Source organism: Hippopotamus amphibius, chromosome 16, assembly GCF_030028045.1.
Source record: "Hippopotamus amphibius kiboko isolate mHipAmp2 chromosome 16, mHipAmp2.hap2, whole genome shotgun sequence".
In the NCBI taxonomy this organism is placed as follows: domain Eukaryota; kingdom Metazoa; phylum Chordata; class Mammalia; order Artiodactyla; family Hippopotamidae; genus Hippopotamus; species Hippopotamus amphibius.
Window position 1 is genome coordinate 63,049,408 of NC_080201.1, and position 13,401 is coordinate 63,062,808.

General features: G+C 51.4%; 2 pseudogenes; both read right to left on the minus strand.

Moving 5' to 3' along the window:
* Positions 1–604: 604 nt before the first annotated feature.
* On the minus strand, positions 605–2,610 carry LOC130838182 (leukocyte immunoglobulin-like receptor subfamily B member 3; annotated as a pseudogene).
* An 849-nt stretch (positions 2,611–3,459) lies between these two features.
* Positions 3,460–5,186, minus strand: LOC130838183 (ferritin heavy chain-like; annotated as a pseudogene).
* Positions 5,187–13,401: the final 8,215 nt, after the last annotated feature.

A 13,401-nucleotide genomic window follows, 5' to 3' on the forward strand; every position in this document is an offset into this window, starting at 1 on the left:
ATGCATTTCTTCTCACTCTGACCACCCAATAGGCACCAGTGACCTCAGTTATACATAAGACATGAAGCCCCCTCCTTCATCCCCACTGCCCACCCCCAAGTCCTGTGGGAAGCGCCCCTTCTGTAAAGCTTTAGTGGGGAAGGGTTAACAGAAGGTCAGCCCAGGACCAGGGAGACTGTCTCCTCTAGGCTGAGAGGACTCTGTTACTCAGCAGACATGGAGCTTGTGCACGAGGGTGAGGGTCTGCAGGCCCCAAATGCAGCCTGGAACAGGACAGAAGGAGGATGTGGGGGTGTGTCTGGGTCTTCATGGTGTTTTTAGCTCCATGTCTTCCCTCAAAGTTCAGGGCTTTCCACTCTCCAGTCTCCTTTTTGACACACCTAGCACAGCCTGGACCCGGGTGTGGGGGTGAGTGGAGTCGAGGGAGAGGGGCTCCCCCTGTGTTATCCACCCCTCCGTGGGCTGGGGTCACCTGGGGCTGACATCCCTGTGTCTCCCTTCTTCCCATCCAGCTCAGAGCTCTCCTGGGACAGGGCTGTGAGCTCAGGGTCTGGCTCCTCAATGGATTTAAGAGGGGGGTGCTCTTCACCTGAGAGCAGATGGTCTAGGGGGCGCTGGGGTGTGACATCAAGTAGGGGGATGTGCTGTGTGAGCTGTAGCACCTGTGGGTCCCACTGTTGGCTGAGGTCACAGGACTCAAGGTGCAGTTGGCCTGAGAGGGTGCAGCTGTGTCCTGAAGACGAAGGTGCTGGGGAGAAGCTAGTGACTCCTCCTTGGACAGATGGAGGGAATCAGACCAGACCTCAGAGCCACACTGCAGGGTCACCTTCTCTCCCCAGGGCACTAAGGGCCCTGGCTGGGCTGAGAGGGACAGTTTCTTGTGCATTTCTGGGGGAGAGAAAGGTGTGATGTGTAGAGAGCCACCACCACACACACCCTTGACCCTGAGCTGAGGGACCACCATCCTCTCTCCAGGAACCCTCCCTGTGATGCCCTCTCAGCTGCTCTCAGCCCCTCTGTTTGGGTCTCTTTAATCTTCATGCCCCCTCTCCCTTCTTCTCACGCCCTTTCCCTGTAGGCCATGCCCCTTCTCAGCCTCTCCTCCCTCTCCCTGGACCCATTACCCCCAGGGCTGACCCTGGGCCCAATGCCCTGAGCAGAGAATCAGGACATGGGGCAGGACAGGGGCTCCTCACCCGTGATCAGGATGTGCAGGGGGGTGCTGGGGGCCGACCCCGCATAGGAGAGGTTGTGTCCACTGCAGCCTCTGTACCCGCCCCGTAGGTGGGGCTCACATGGCCTGGGGGGAAGTCGGGGCTGTGCTGTCCCTCAAGATGGAGGGGAGGTGTGACCTTCTCGCCCTTGGTCAGAGAGAATCTGCGAAATCCGGCCTCAGAGCAACATGGGAGTGTGAGGCTGTGTCCAAGGAGCACGAGTGAGCCCGGCTGGGCTGAGAGGGAGGCTCCCTGTACACGCCTGCAGAGCAGGGACAGTGGCACCAAGGGGGACACACACCCCACAGTGCTCCCTGGGGCTGCAGTCAGAGTCCTCCCTGCTCCCTCCCAAGCCTCCTGCCAGTGGTTCTGCTCCAGGAGGACAGTGTCCCTGACCCACATCACCACAGGGCTCACTGGGCACAAGGCTTAGGTCAGGGGTCCAGGAAACAGAAAGGGCTGGGGGCCCTCGCCTGTGACCTGGAGATGCAGAGGGTCCCTGGAGTGTGACCACATATGGGGAGGGAGCTGGGAGGATCATAGCATCTGCAGGTTCCCCCATGGGAGGTTTTCTCGGGGCCCACAGGGCGCAGGGCCTGTCCCCTCCCATAGGTCCTCCATAGCCTCGATGTGCTGTGTGGGGTGAGTCAGCGCCTCCCTCCCTCAGCAGGTGCAAAGTGCCCACTGCACACTGTGAGCTACATGCCAGGGACACTCTTCCTCCTGAGGCCCCACAGGGCTTGGCTGTGCCCAGAGGGAGGGGCTCTGTGCCCTCCTGAGGGCAGGGGAGGGGCTGTGTTAAAGGGGGCCCTTCACCCCACTCCCCCTAGGTGTGGGCTGTGAGGGGAGAGGCCCCCCTGAGCCCACACTCTGCTCCCCTTGCCTGGGAGGAGGGGCCCACATTGGGAGGGGACCCGGGTCCTCCCTCTTACCTGTCACCACCAGAGGCAGGGGTCCATCCTCTCTGACCAGCGTTCCTGCTGTGAGGAGCACACTGATACCACCCTGCAGTGCGGGACTCGAGGATCCGAGGGGACACTGGCCTTGTTCCTGGAGTCCTGTGGGGCCTTAGTCTTCTAGACGCTAGAGATATCCTTTTATACAGACGGTAGCCAGCAGGCCACAGAGACACCTGACACCAGATGGTCACAGGGCTCCTCTTGGTGTCCAGGGCCTTGGTCAGCCTAGATGGAGGGTTTGGGGAGAAGTCCTGGAAAGGAACCAGACCTGAGGTGTCAGAGGTGCCCTCCCCTCAGTTTCGCCATGTTTCACCCCTAGTTCCCTCCCAGACTGGTCATCGTCTGCCCAGACCCACTGTGCTCCCCAACATGACCAGGGGCTTCTTGGGTTGAAGCAGGGGGTCTTGGGGAGCCTCACATGCCTGGACCTGGTCCATTAGGTCCCAGCACAGCCCTGGGAGAGCGTTCCCTGTGAGCGCCCATCCCCCACCCCACATCACAGATGCTCCAGGCCTGGTCTGGGCCCTGAGTGCTGGGGTCAGGTCTGGGGCTGAACACATCCCCACTCCCTGACAAGTTCTGCCCCCACTGAATTTCCTGTGTCCTGGGGTTTCTCAGCAAGTAGACTTTGGAGGGGAGGAGCCCCAGCCCCTCTCCCTTCTTCAAAGCTCACCAAGGCAAAGGAAGGCAGTGAGAGTGGGGTCCTGGCCTGCCTTCCATGGTCCCCAGCTGTATTAAAATGTCCACAGAGCTAGCAGGACAGACAGACACACTGGGTGTGAGAAGGTGCAGGCTCTGTGTTCCCCGTTCCCAGGTCCTTCACAGCAGCCTCACAGGAAGAGGAACAGCCCACCCAGGGCCTCCCTCTGCTCTCCCTGCGGATTGGGGCCCAGGAGGCAGCAGGCTGAGGACCTTCCAGACCACATCTGAGTCTCACCAGACCCCGCACACTCTGCCTGCACCTCGTCCCAAACCCAGAGAGTGACCTGGTCCCGACAGGACGTTGAGGACGCAGGGCAGGGCCAGGAGCAGCCCACGTGTGGTCCCAATTCTTGTTGTTTTACATTTTTTTCTGTAAAAAGCTTTATTGTTTCCCTTTGGTCCAGGGCTTGGTGAGGGCTCCAGGGGGATTCACAAGCTGTGTGCTGGCTGCAGAGAGAAGCTTCAGGCAGAAGCCCTGACACCAGAGGGGCTCCTCCAAGGCCGCTGGGCTCCGGAGGCTCCTGGTGGTGCGTGAGGCTGAGCCTTTGGAAGAGACACTTGCCCCGCCCTGCCTGGGAGGTTGGTCAGGTGATGAGTTTCTTGATGAGTTTCACCTGCTCCTCCAGGAAGTGGCTCCAGGAAGTCCCAGAGGTGGAGTCTGCGTGGAGAGAACCCAGGGCCTGCGGGTCCACCAGGACCTGGTTCAGGTTCTTCTCCGCGAGCATGGCGGCCTCCACAGCGTCCTGGGTTTTACCCACTCATCCTGGGACGGCTTCTGCAGGTCCTGGAAGAGGCCGCGGCCACAGAGCTGCTTTTGTATTTTGCAGATATGCTCGGCACCCACGCGTTTCTCCTCGGCCAATTCATGGGAAAAGTGTCTCACACCCTCCAGGGCCACATCATCTGTGGTCTACATAGAAGCCCGGAGAGGTAGGTGTGCGAGGCCCGCAGGTGCACGTAGGCCAGGCGGCTGCCGGCGGCGTCCCCCTGGTGGAAGAATTGTGAGGAATCTGGGGGCTCCTGGGGGGTCGGCAGTAAGGAGCTAAGCTCAGAAAGTGGTGTTGGCTGGTCCTGGAGCCCGAGGACAGGTGAGTGGTTGGTTCCAAGGTTGAGACTGGAGAAGAGGTGGAGGTGGTCGGAGGCTGAAGGAAGGGGCATCCCTGGGTCTCTTCCATCCAAACACGATGGAAGCAAGAGACACATTCGCGACACTGCCCAGCACTGCTCTGGTTCCAGTTGTGACTCTGGTATTCATAGAAACTGTGTGAGGTTGGGGGGAGTCCCTTCCCTTTCCTGAGACTCTGAAAATGCAAATTTCCTTCCTCCCTCCTTCCCTCGCTCCCTTCCTTCCACCAGGCAGGCCATCGGCCTCTGTCTACAGAGCAGTTACTATCTGCAGACACGAGATTCTTGGTGAAGGTGGCCGACTCCATCCCTGGACCCAGGGAGCCCTGATGATGACGGCAGACGGCACACGTGTTTAGACAGGAAATAATCTGGCTCTAGTTTGGTCAGTTGTGGAGAAGCAGGAAAACAGAAGACAGGGAGGCACACAGGGTGGGCGTGTGGGGACCTTCTGGGAAGGAGAGGCCCAGGCTGGTGGAGGCTAGCACAGGAGTGGTGAGGGGCCGGCACCCCGGGCGGGGAGGGGGAGCTGCTCTGAGACCTGGAGTCCTCAGGGGATGCTGGGCCCGGGTCACACAGGCTCCAGGGCGCCCGGCACGTGTGCCTGGGTTTTATGCTGAAGGCCACAGGGTGACGTTCAGGAGAGGCAGGTGTGAGCACACAGCTGTACTGAGATGGGCACCTCTGTGTGGGGACTGGGCTGGAGGAGGACCGTGATGGTGAGAAACAGTGACCCAGCTCCCGCGTCAGTGCCACCCCAGGAGACGCGTGGATCCGTGTCCACATGGTCTCTGAGGTTTTCTCACGTAACCCTTCCACGACTCCTACAGCGGAATAGATGCACGGGTGAGTGGGGTGAGTCAGGAAGACTTCTTTGTCATTATCGTGGGCTAGGATGTCTGGGAAGGAGTCTGTGGTTTTAATAATTGGCTCAAAGATTACCCTTTGAGAAGCCACGCGTGTGGTGAGAACTCGGGGGTGTGTGTCTGGGAGGGCTGGTTCATGGGATGAGCGGGGTTGGAGGAAGGAGTTGGCTGTGCTGGTCCTGAGAGCTCAGCTTACTCTGCTCTTCAGCCTCAGGGAGCGGCAGCTGCAGATCCTGGGGTCTACTTGAAGGCAGGTGGAGACCCTGGGCGGAGGTTTTGGGGGGAGGGTCCTGCGGTGGATCCGGTGGGGCCGAGAGCATCTAAGTCCTCAGCGGGGAGTGAGGCCCTGGGGGGGAAGAGCCAGGAGGGAGGTGCTGGGGCTGCACCCACCAGGCCTCCTGAGGCTGCCACTGAGCTGGGCTGCGGTGCTGGACCAGGCTCAGGGATTCGAGGGGCTCGGGGTCAGGGCTGGTGGAAGCGGGTGAGGAACTGAGGGCTCCTCCCCTGGCTGCCTTGCTCGTGTAGAGGAGCCCGTGGGGCTGTCACAGGACGGGTGACCCCAGGGGAGAGGGAGGCTCGGGGAGGTGTTTATGATCCTGTCAGCCCGACCCACAGAGGAACCGCCGCCTCCCTCCTGCCCTGAGAATGTGGTTTTGTTCCTCCCAAACCCTTCCTTCTCTGACTGCCTTGTTTCTCTCAGCGGCTGCACCTTCTCTCATCCTCTCCATCCGGACCTCTGCGTGGTTCCTGCCTCCACCCTGCTCTTGTTCCCCAGCCAGTAACTCTTCATGTGATGCTGTGGACGCTGTCTCCATGCTTTGGGCAAAACACCACTTGCAGACAGTGAACAGTGTGTGTGTTTATCCACGTACCAGTGACGGACGTTTGGGTTGTGGTCACGTTGTGTCTACTGTGAATAGTTCTGTGAGCACACCAGCATGAAATTTTCTTGCATACCTTTTTGAAATGATTTTTGTCTTGTTTTCCTTGTTGAAGAGCACTTAACATGAGATCAACACTCCTCACACATCTCTGTGCAGAGTATGAAATTATAAATTATAGTCACACAGTGGTTCAGCAGAGCTCCAGAATGTATTAACCTTGAGTAATTGAAACTCTTCGTAGAAGTGGAATTTCTAGGTTGTATGGTAGTTCTGGGTTTGCCTTTTTAAGGACCTTCCAATTGCTTTCCACAGGGCAGAACCATTTCACATTCCCATCAGCACTGTGTGTGGGCTCCAATTTCTCCACATCCTTAACACCACGTGATTTTGTTTCTCCAATTTGGGCCAACTTAGATGGTATCAAGTGGTATCTCATTGTGGTTTTGTTTTCATTTCCCTAGTGATTGACGAACTGAACATCTTTTCGTGGGCTAGCTGCTTATTTGTATCTCTTGTTTGTATAGAAATGTCTATTTGAGCCTTTGCCTATTTTTTCAAAATATGGTCATTTCTTGTTGAGTTAAAGGTATTCCTTGCAGATCGGGAGACTATCCTCTGACTAGATGATGCTCAAATATCTTTTCAAATTTTGCAGGTTGTGTTTTATACTCTTGATAGTGGTTTTTGATGCATACTCTTTACATTTTGATGAAATTCTATTCATCTATTTTCTTTTTGTTCAGGTCCGTTTAGTGTCACATGAAAGAAGCTACTGTTAAGTTCAAAGCTATGATTTGCTTTATGTTTTTCTCTAAGAGATTTATAATTTACTCTTCAACTGATCCATTGTGAGCTAATTTTTGTATACGGTGTGCATAAGGGTCCAGCGTCGTTCTTCTGCACGTGGATATCCACTTTTCCCAACTCCATTTGTTGAAGAGACTGTTCTTTCCCTATTGTATAGTCTTGGCACCCTTGTCAGTCGTCATCTGGTCATATGGATGGGTTTATATGTTGGCGTTCACGTTTATTCCAAGCCTCAGTACATCTGTTCTCCTGCCAGCACCATACTGTTTTGATACCTGGAACTCTGTAGTAAGTGTTGAAACCAGGAAGTGTCTGGTGTCCAACTTGGTTCTCATTCACGATTTCTTGGCTATTGTGGGTCATTTGCAATTACTGTGACTTCAGAGAAATGGCTTTTTTTTCTGCAGAAATTGCCTCTGGAATTCTGATAGGGATTGAATTAATCATGTAGGCCGCCTTGAGAGTATTGTCATCTTTACAACATCAACCTTCCAAGCCATGATCCTGGGATGTCTTCCCATTAATTTAGCTCTTTTCAACATTTCCCTATCAGGTGAAAAAACACTACAGTGTATAACGATTGTACCTCCTGTGATAAGTGCATTCCTATGTGTATTTTTCTCTCGGCTGCTGTTCTGAGTTGAAGCTGTCACCCTAAACGACGTTGACATCCTCAGCCACAGTTCCTGAGAATGTGATTTTTTGGAAATAGGGCCTTTGAAGATGTAATCAGGTTAAGATAAGAGCGTGCTGAAATGGGGAGGGCCCCCCATCCAGTAGTCTTGGTGCTGTGATCTGGTGGAGAGAAGACGCACGTGGAGAGGATGCCAGGTGACGACAGAGGTGCGCGAGGAGACGTCGGCCGTGTGGAGTGGGAGGAGCGTGCGGAGTTGCACTGCTGCGCACCAGGAGGTGCCCTGGCCAACAGTCACTAGGAAGAGGCAGGCAGCACTCTCCCCTCGACCCTTCAAAGGGACACCCTCCTTGTGGAGTTCTCGTCCAGAAATGTAAGAGAATACAGGTCTGTTGTTTCAGCCTCCCCAGCTTGTGGAGATGTTACAACAGCCCTGGGACACCCTCACAAGGTGCAAAGGCACCGTGCTTGCAAGATGGGGCTCTGGAATCAGCAGGCTGCGTGCATTTCTGGGTCTCGTCCCCTCTGTAACCCTGAGCCTGCTGCCTGGTCTCTGAACTCCGCTTCCTCCAGTGAACACATGGCTGACAGTGGTCATGTCTTCCTGAGGCTTGTGAGGGGACCAGATTATCCACTGCCTGTAAAGCCTCACACAGCTGCGTGTCACCCTGGCCCGTGAAGGATCAAACGTTGCTGTGGGGACACCTCTGTAGGGACGTGTGAGATGCAGCAACAGGGTGACCCAGTCCTGGTCCCTGCAGTACCTCCAGGGGCCCTGGTATGGATGGGGGTCCCTGGGGGGACACAGGTGCACGGCCAGCCTGCGGATGGAGGCAGAGAGTAGGGAGTGGGCCGTGGAGGCCCCTGCCCGGGCCCCACCGCCTCCAGTGACATTTCTGTTGGGGGCACTGGCAGTGCCCGTGGTCACGGTGTCCCTGCCGTGACGGGGGCCGCTGTCCTGTTCTGGGGTCTCAGGGTGCCTGGTGCTGCTGGAGCTCCGAGTGTCCCTCTTCCCCAGGCCTGGAGGGTCCCACGCTCAGTGTGGCCTTGCGTGGTGTCTGGTGTCAGGCCAAGTGCTGGTTCAGAGGCCCAGGGATTCACTGGGCAGCAGCTCCTGGTCTGATTGGACTCAGGTGAGGCTGATCAGGCAGGTGAAGTCCTGTTGTGTGAAACCACCGTGCGAGTGTGCGACGTGTGTGCAGTGACTCATCAATGGCCACTTTGTTGTCAATTGAGTCCCTGGTGTAGGGGGTGGCTTCCCACCAGGGTTCCTCCCACCTCACTAAATCGTATGGAGACAATGCCAGGCCATAGGGCCAAGTGCACCACTTCCCAGTACTGAGGAGCAGACGTGAGTCAGTACCTGAGAGTCGGGAGGGACGCGGCCCGGGTTCAGGCAGCCCCTGGGCTTCCCACCTGAGAGCACGGCCCACCTCACCTGGTGTGTAACCACCACGGGGACCACATGGGGGTTCCCTTCCTCTATTTATAAGATTAGACAAAATTCTCCTCCCTAAATAACGCACCTTGTCTCCTTTTGAATTGAAGTGTCCTTGATTTACAATGTTGTGTTAGGTGTAGAGCAAATGATTCAGTTATACATATATATATATATTCTTTTTCAGATTCTTTTCCAGTAGAGGTTATTACAAAATATTACTGTAGTTCCCTGTGCTGTATAGTAGGGCCTTGTTGTTTACTTTATATATACTAGTGCGTATGTTAATCCCAAACCGCTAATTTATCCCTCCCCGTTCTTCCACTATGGTAACCATGGTTTGATTTCTATGTCTGTGAGTCTCTTTCTGTTTTGTAAATAAGTTCTTTTGTATCATATTTAGTTTCCACATATAAGTGATACATGATATTCATCCTTCTCTGTCTGACTGACTTCACTTAGTATGATCATCTCTAGGTCCATCCATGTTGCTACAGAGGACATTACTTCATATTTTTATGGCTGAGTGATATTCCCTTGCATACATACACCACATCTTCTCTATCCATTCATGTGTTGATGGACATTTAGGTTGCTTCCATGTCTTGGCTACTGTAGATCATGCTGCTATGAACGTTGGGATGCATGTGTCTTCTTGAATAAGAGTTTTTTCAGGATATATACCCTGGAGTGGGATTGCAGGATCATATGGTAACTCTATTTTTAGATTTTAAAAGAACCTCCATACTGTTCTCCATAGTGGCTGCAGCAATTTACCTTCCCACCACCCGTGTAGGAGGGTTCCCTTTTCTCCACAGCCTCTGCAGCATTTATTAATTATAGACCCTTTTTAAAATTTTTACTTATTTTTTTTGTTTATTGGCTGCATTGGGTCTTTGTTGCTGTGCGCGGGCTTTCTGTAGTTGTGGAGAGCGGGGGCTGCTCTTCATTGTGATGTGCGGGTTTCTTACCACGGTGGCTTCTCTAGTTGGAGCGTGGGCTCTAGGCGCGCGGGTTTCAGTAGTTGTGGTGCGTTGGCTCTGTAGTTGTGTCACGAGGGCTCATAGTTGTGACGCATGGGCTTAGTTGCTCTGCGGCATGTGGGATCTCCCTGGACCAGGGCTGGAACCTGTGTCCCCTGCATTGGCAGGCAGATTCTTAACCTCTGTGCCACCAGGGAAGTCCCTATTAATTACAGCCCCTTTGATGATGGCCATTCTGACCAGTGTGAGGTGCTTCCTCACTGTGGTTTTGATTTGTATTTCTCTAATAATTAGTGATGTTCAGCATCTTTTCCTGTGCCTGTTGGCCATCTGCCTGTCTTCTTTGGAGAAATGTGTATTTAGGTTTTCTGTCCCTTCTTTGACTGGGTAGGTGTTTTGGGTTTTTTTGTTTGTTTGTTTTGATATTGAGCTCCATGAGCTGTTTTTCATATTTTAGAAATTAATCCCTTGTTGATTCCATCATTTGCAGATATTTTCTTGCAATCATAGGTTGTCTTTCATTTAGTTTATTGTTTCGTTTGCTGGGCAAAAGCTTTTAAGTTTCATTAGGCCTCATTTATTTATTTTTGTTTTTATTTCCATTACTCTAGGAGAAGGATGCAAAAAAAAATATTCCTGTGGTTTATGTCAAAGACTGTTCTGCCTGTGTTTTCCTCTGTGAGTTTTATGGTATCCAGTGTTACATTTAGGTCTTTAATCAATTTTGAGTTTATTGTTGTGTATGGTGTTGGAGAATGTCCTAATTTCATTCTTTTGCATGCAGCTGTCCAGTTTTCCCAGCACCACTTATTGAAGAGACTGTCTTTTCTACATTGTGTATTCTTGCCTCCTTTGTCAAATACTGAAAGTGACTGTCAGTGTGTGGGTTTATTTCTGGGCTCTCTATTCTGTTCCACTGATCCGTATGTCTGTTTCTGTGCTAATATCATTCTGTTTTGATTACTGTCACTTGGTAGTATTCGTTAAGTCTGGGAGGGTTATGCCTCCAGCTTTGTTCTTTTTCCCCAGGGTTGCTTTGGCAATTCTGGGTCTTTTGTGGTTCCACATACATTTTAGGATTTTTTATTTTATTTCTGTGAAGATGAGTACATGGGTGATTTGATAGGGATCGTGTTGAATCTGTAGGTTGCTTTGGGTCATTATGGCCATGTTGACTGTATTCATTCTTCCAGTCCCAGAGCAGGGGGTATCTTTCCATTTCTTTGAATCATCTTCCATTTCCTTTATCAATGTCTTATAGTTCTCAATGTATAAGTCTTTCACCTCCTTCATCAGGTTTCCTCCTAGGTAGTTTATTTTTGATGGAATTTTAAGAAATTGATTTTTTAATTTTCTTTTTGATATTTCGCTGTCCGTGAAAAGAAATGCAAAAGATTTCTCTATGTTAATCCGTATCCTGTTGCCTTGCTGAATTAGTTTATCAGTTCTAATAGTTTTTGTGTGGCGTCTTTAGGGTTTTCTACAAGGAATATCGTGTCATCTGCATACAATGACAGTTTTACCTCTTCCCTTCCAACCTGAATACCTTTTTTTTTCCTTGTCTAATTGCTGTGGCTGGGACTTCATGTTGACTAGAAGTGGTGAGAGTGGGCTCCTTGTCTTGTTCAGTGCAGCAGGAAGGCTTTCCGCTTTTCCCCACTGCTTGTTATGTTGGCTGTGGGTTTGTCGTTAGTAGCTTTTATTATGTTGAGATATGTCTCCTCTGTATTCACTTTGGCAAGAGTTTCTATCATGAGCGGGTGTTGAATTTTGTCAAATTCTTTTCCTCATGGATGCAGATGATCATGTGGTTCTGTCTCCTCCTCTGTTGCTGTGCTGTATCACATGGAGTGACTTGCGCATGTTGCACTATCCTTGTGACCCTGGCATGAATCCAGCTTGATTGCAGTGTATGATTCTTTGGTTGTTGGATTCAGTTTGCTAATACTTGTTGAGCATGTTTGCATCTATATTCATCAAGAATATTGGCCTGTAATGTTGTTGTTTGGTAGTGTCTTTGTCAGGTTTTGGTATGGGGAGATGCTGGCTGCATAGAATGACTTTGGGACCGTTTCTGGCTCTTTAGTCTTTGGAAGTGTTTGAGAAGGATCAGTAGACATTCTTCTTTGTATGTTTGGCGAAATTTTCCCACAAAGTCATCTGGTCCTGGACGTTTGTTTGCAGGAAGTGATTTTCTTTTTAAAATACAAATTCTTTTTCCCTTCTTAATCAGTCTGTTCAAAGTTATGTATTTCCTCTTGATTCTGTGTTGCTGGGCTGAATGTTTTCGAAACGTGTCCTTTCTTCTAGGTTGTCCAGTGTGTTGGCATAGAATTCTTAATAGTATTCTGTTAGCGTTTATGGTTTTTCGTATTTCTGTGGTATCAATTGTTATTTTTCCTCCTTCATATTCTTATTTTGTTTAGTTGGGTCTCACACTGTCTGCTTTTGAATTTGATTTAATGAAATACGCTCATCGTTTTTCTTCACTTATTCATGATCATGCTTCAAAATTGATCCACATTATTGTAGCAGTTTAAATTTGTGTATTTTTCTCTCATATAAAATCCAGTCGCAAATGTGTGTGTGTGTGTCTATACATCAAACCGGTCTGTTTTGGTGAGATGTGTTTGTATGATTTTGTGTAATGTGAACGACCCTCTGTCAAAGCTCTCGTGAATGTATATTCATGGTTATGTGCGTGTTTCCATCTGGGTTATATACGTGTGGGTCAGAACTGTGTGTCTCTTCCTTTTAACGGATCATTCTTATTTATCCCCACATTGACTGAGGCAATTAGGACACCTACTGATGACGTATTGGGATTCAAAGTGCTCAGTGTTTCTTCCACAACTGATATTTCATTGTTTTCTCTCTGCCTCTCATGTGGTTGGACTACGATTTTGGCATCATAATTTCATGGAAACCAGGGCATAAAACTGCAGTGGAAATGATCTATCGTGATGTTTACTCTAAAGGACACATCTGTCTGCCCCGGGGCCATCAGTGAGGGGTGCCCCAGCTGGACCAGCCTCACTTCTTTGGGAGACAGTTCCCCTCATTCCCTCCCACTCTGCCTCCAGTGCACTCACACGGCCACCTGAGGTTGGCCATGAAGAGAGTATGTACACTGAAGAAAGAGACAAATGCCACACGTCTGGGCTTTTTACAAAGTGATATATTCCTAAGCCCACTTACCAGCACAGCACCTGGCTGTCACTCAAATGCCAGGGTGTTCCTTCACACTGATGGTGTTTCTGTGGAAACTATACCAGGTGTCATATGATGAGGAGAGAAGGGCTTGAGGGGTCCAGAGAGGGGTTTAGGGAAGAGTTTTGGGTGTACCTGTTCCAGCCTGGACCCCAGTTTCACCGATTAATTCAGTTTTTAAACCATATTCGGTTTCTTAGTGAAAGAATGGAGGTCAGTGAAGATGGAAATTAAAAAAATATATATATTACATGAGAGTGGAGCAGAGCATGAAGGTGTGTAAGGTGTGGACACAGACCCGCCATGTGGGATGTGCCTCGTGTCACAGGGCTGAGAGCAGACGGGGCCGTCAGGGAGAGGCCTCCATGGTGGGGAGGGAAAGCCCCACGGTTCCTAGAGGCAGAGCCCTCCCCAGGGACTCCCAGACCTGCGCCTGCACCCACACCCTGTCTCTCCCTCCGTGGTCTCGGCAGACAGTTCACACAACACACGCTGAGACGCCCTTCCAGAAGCTCCTGGGCCCAGGAGGTCATGGCCAAGGCTGCACCGCTCTGGACGGTGCGCGGCTCCCTCGTGTGC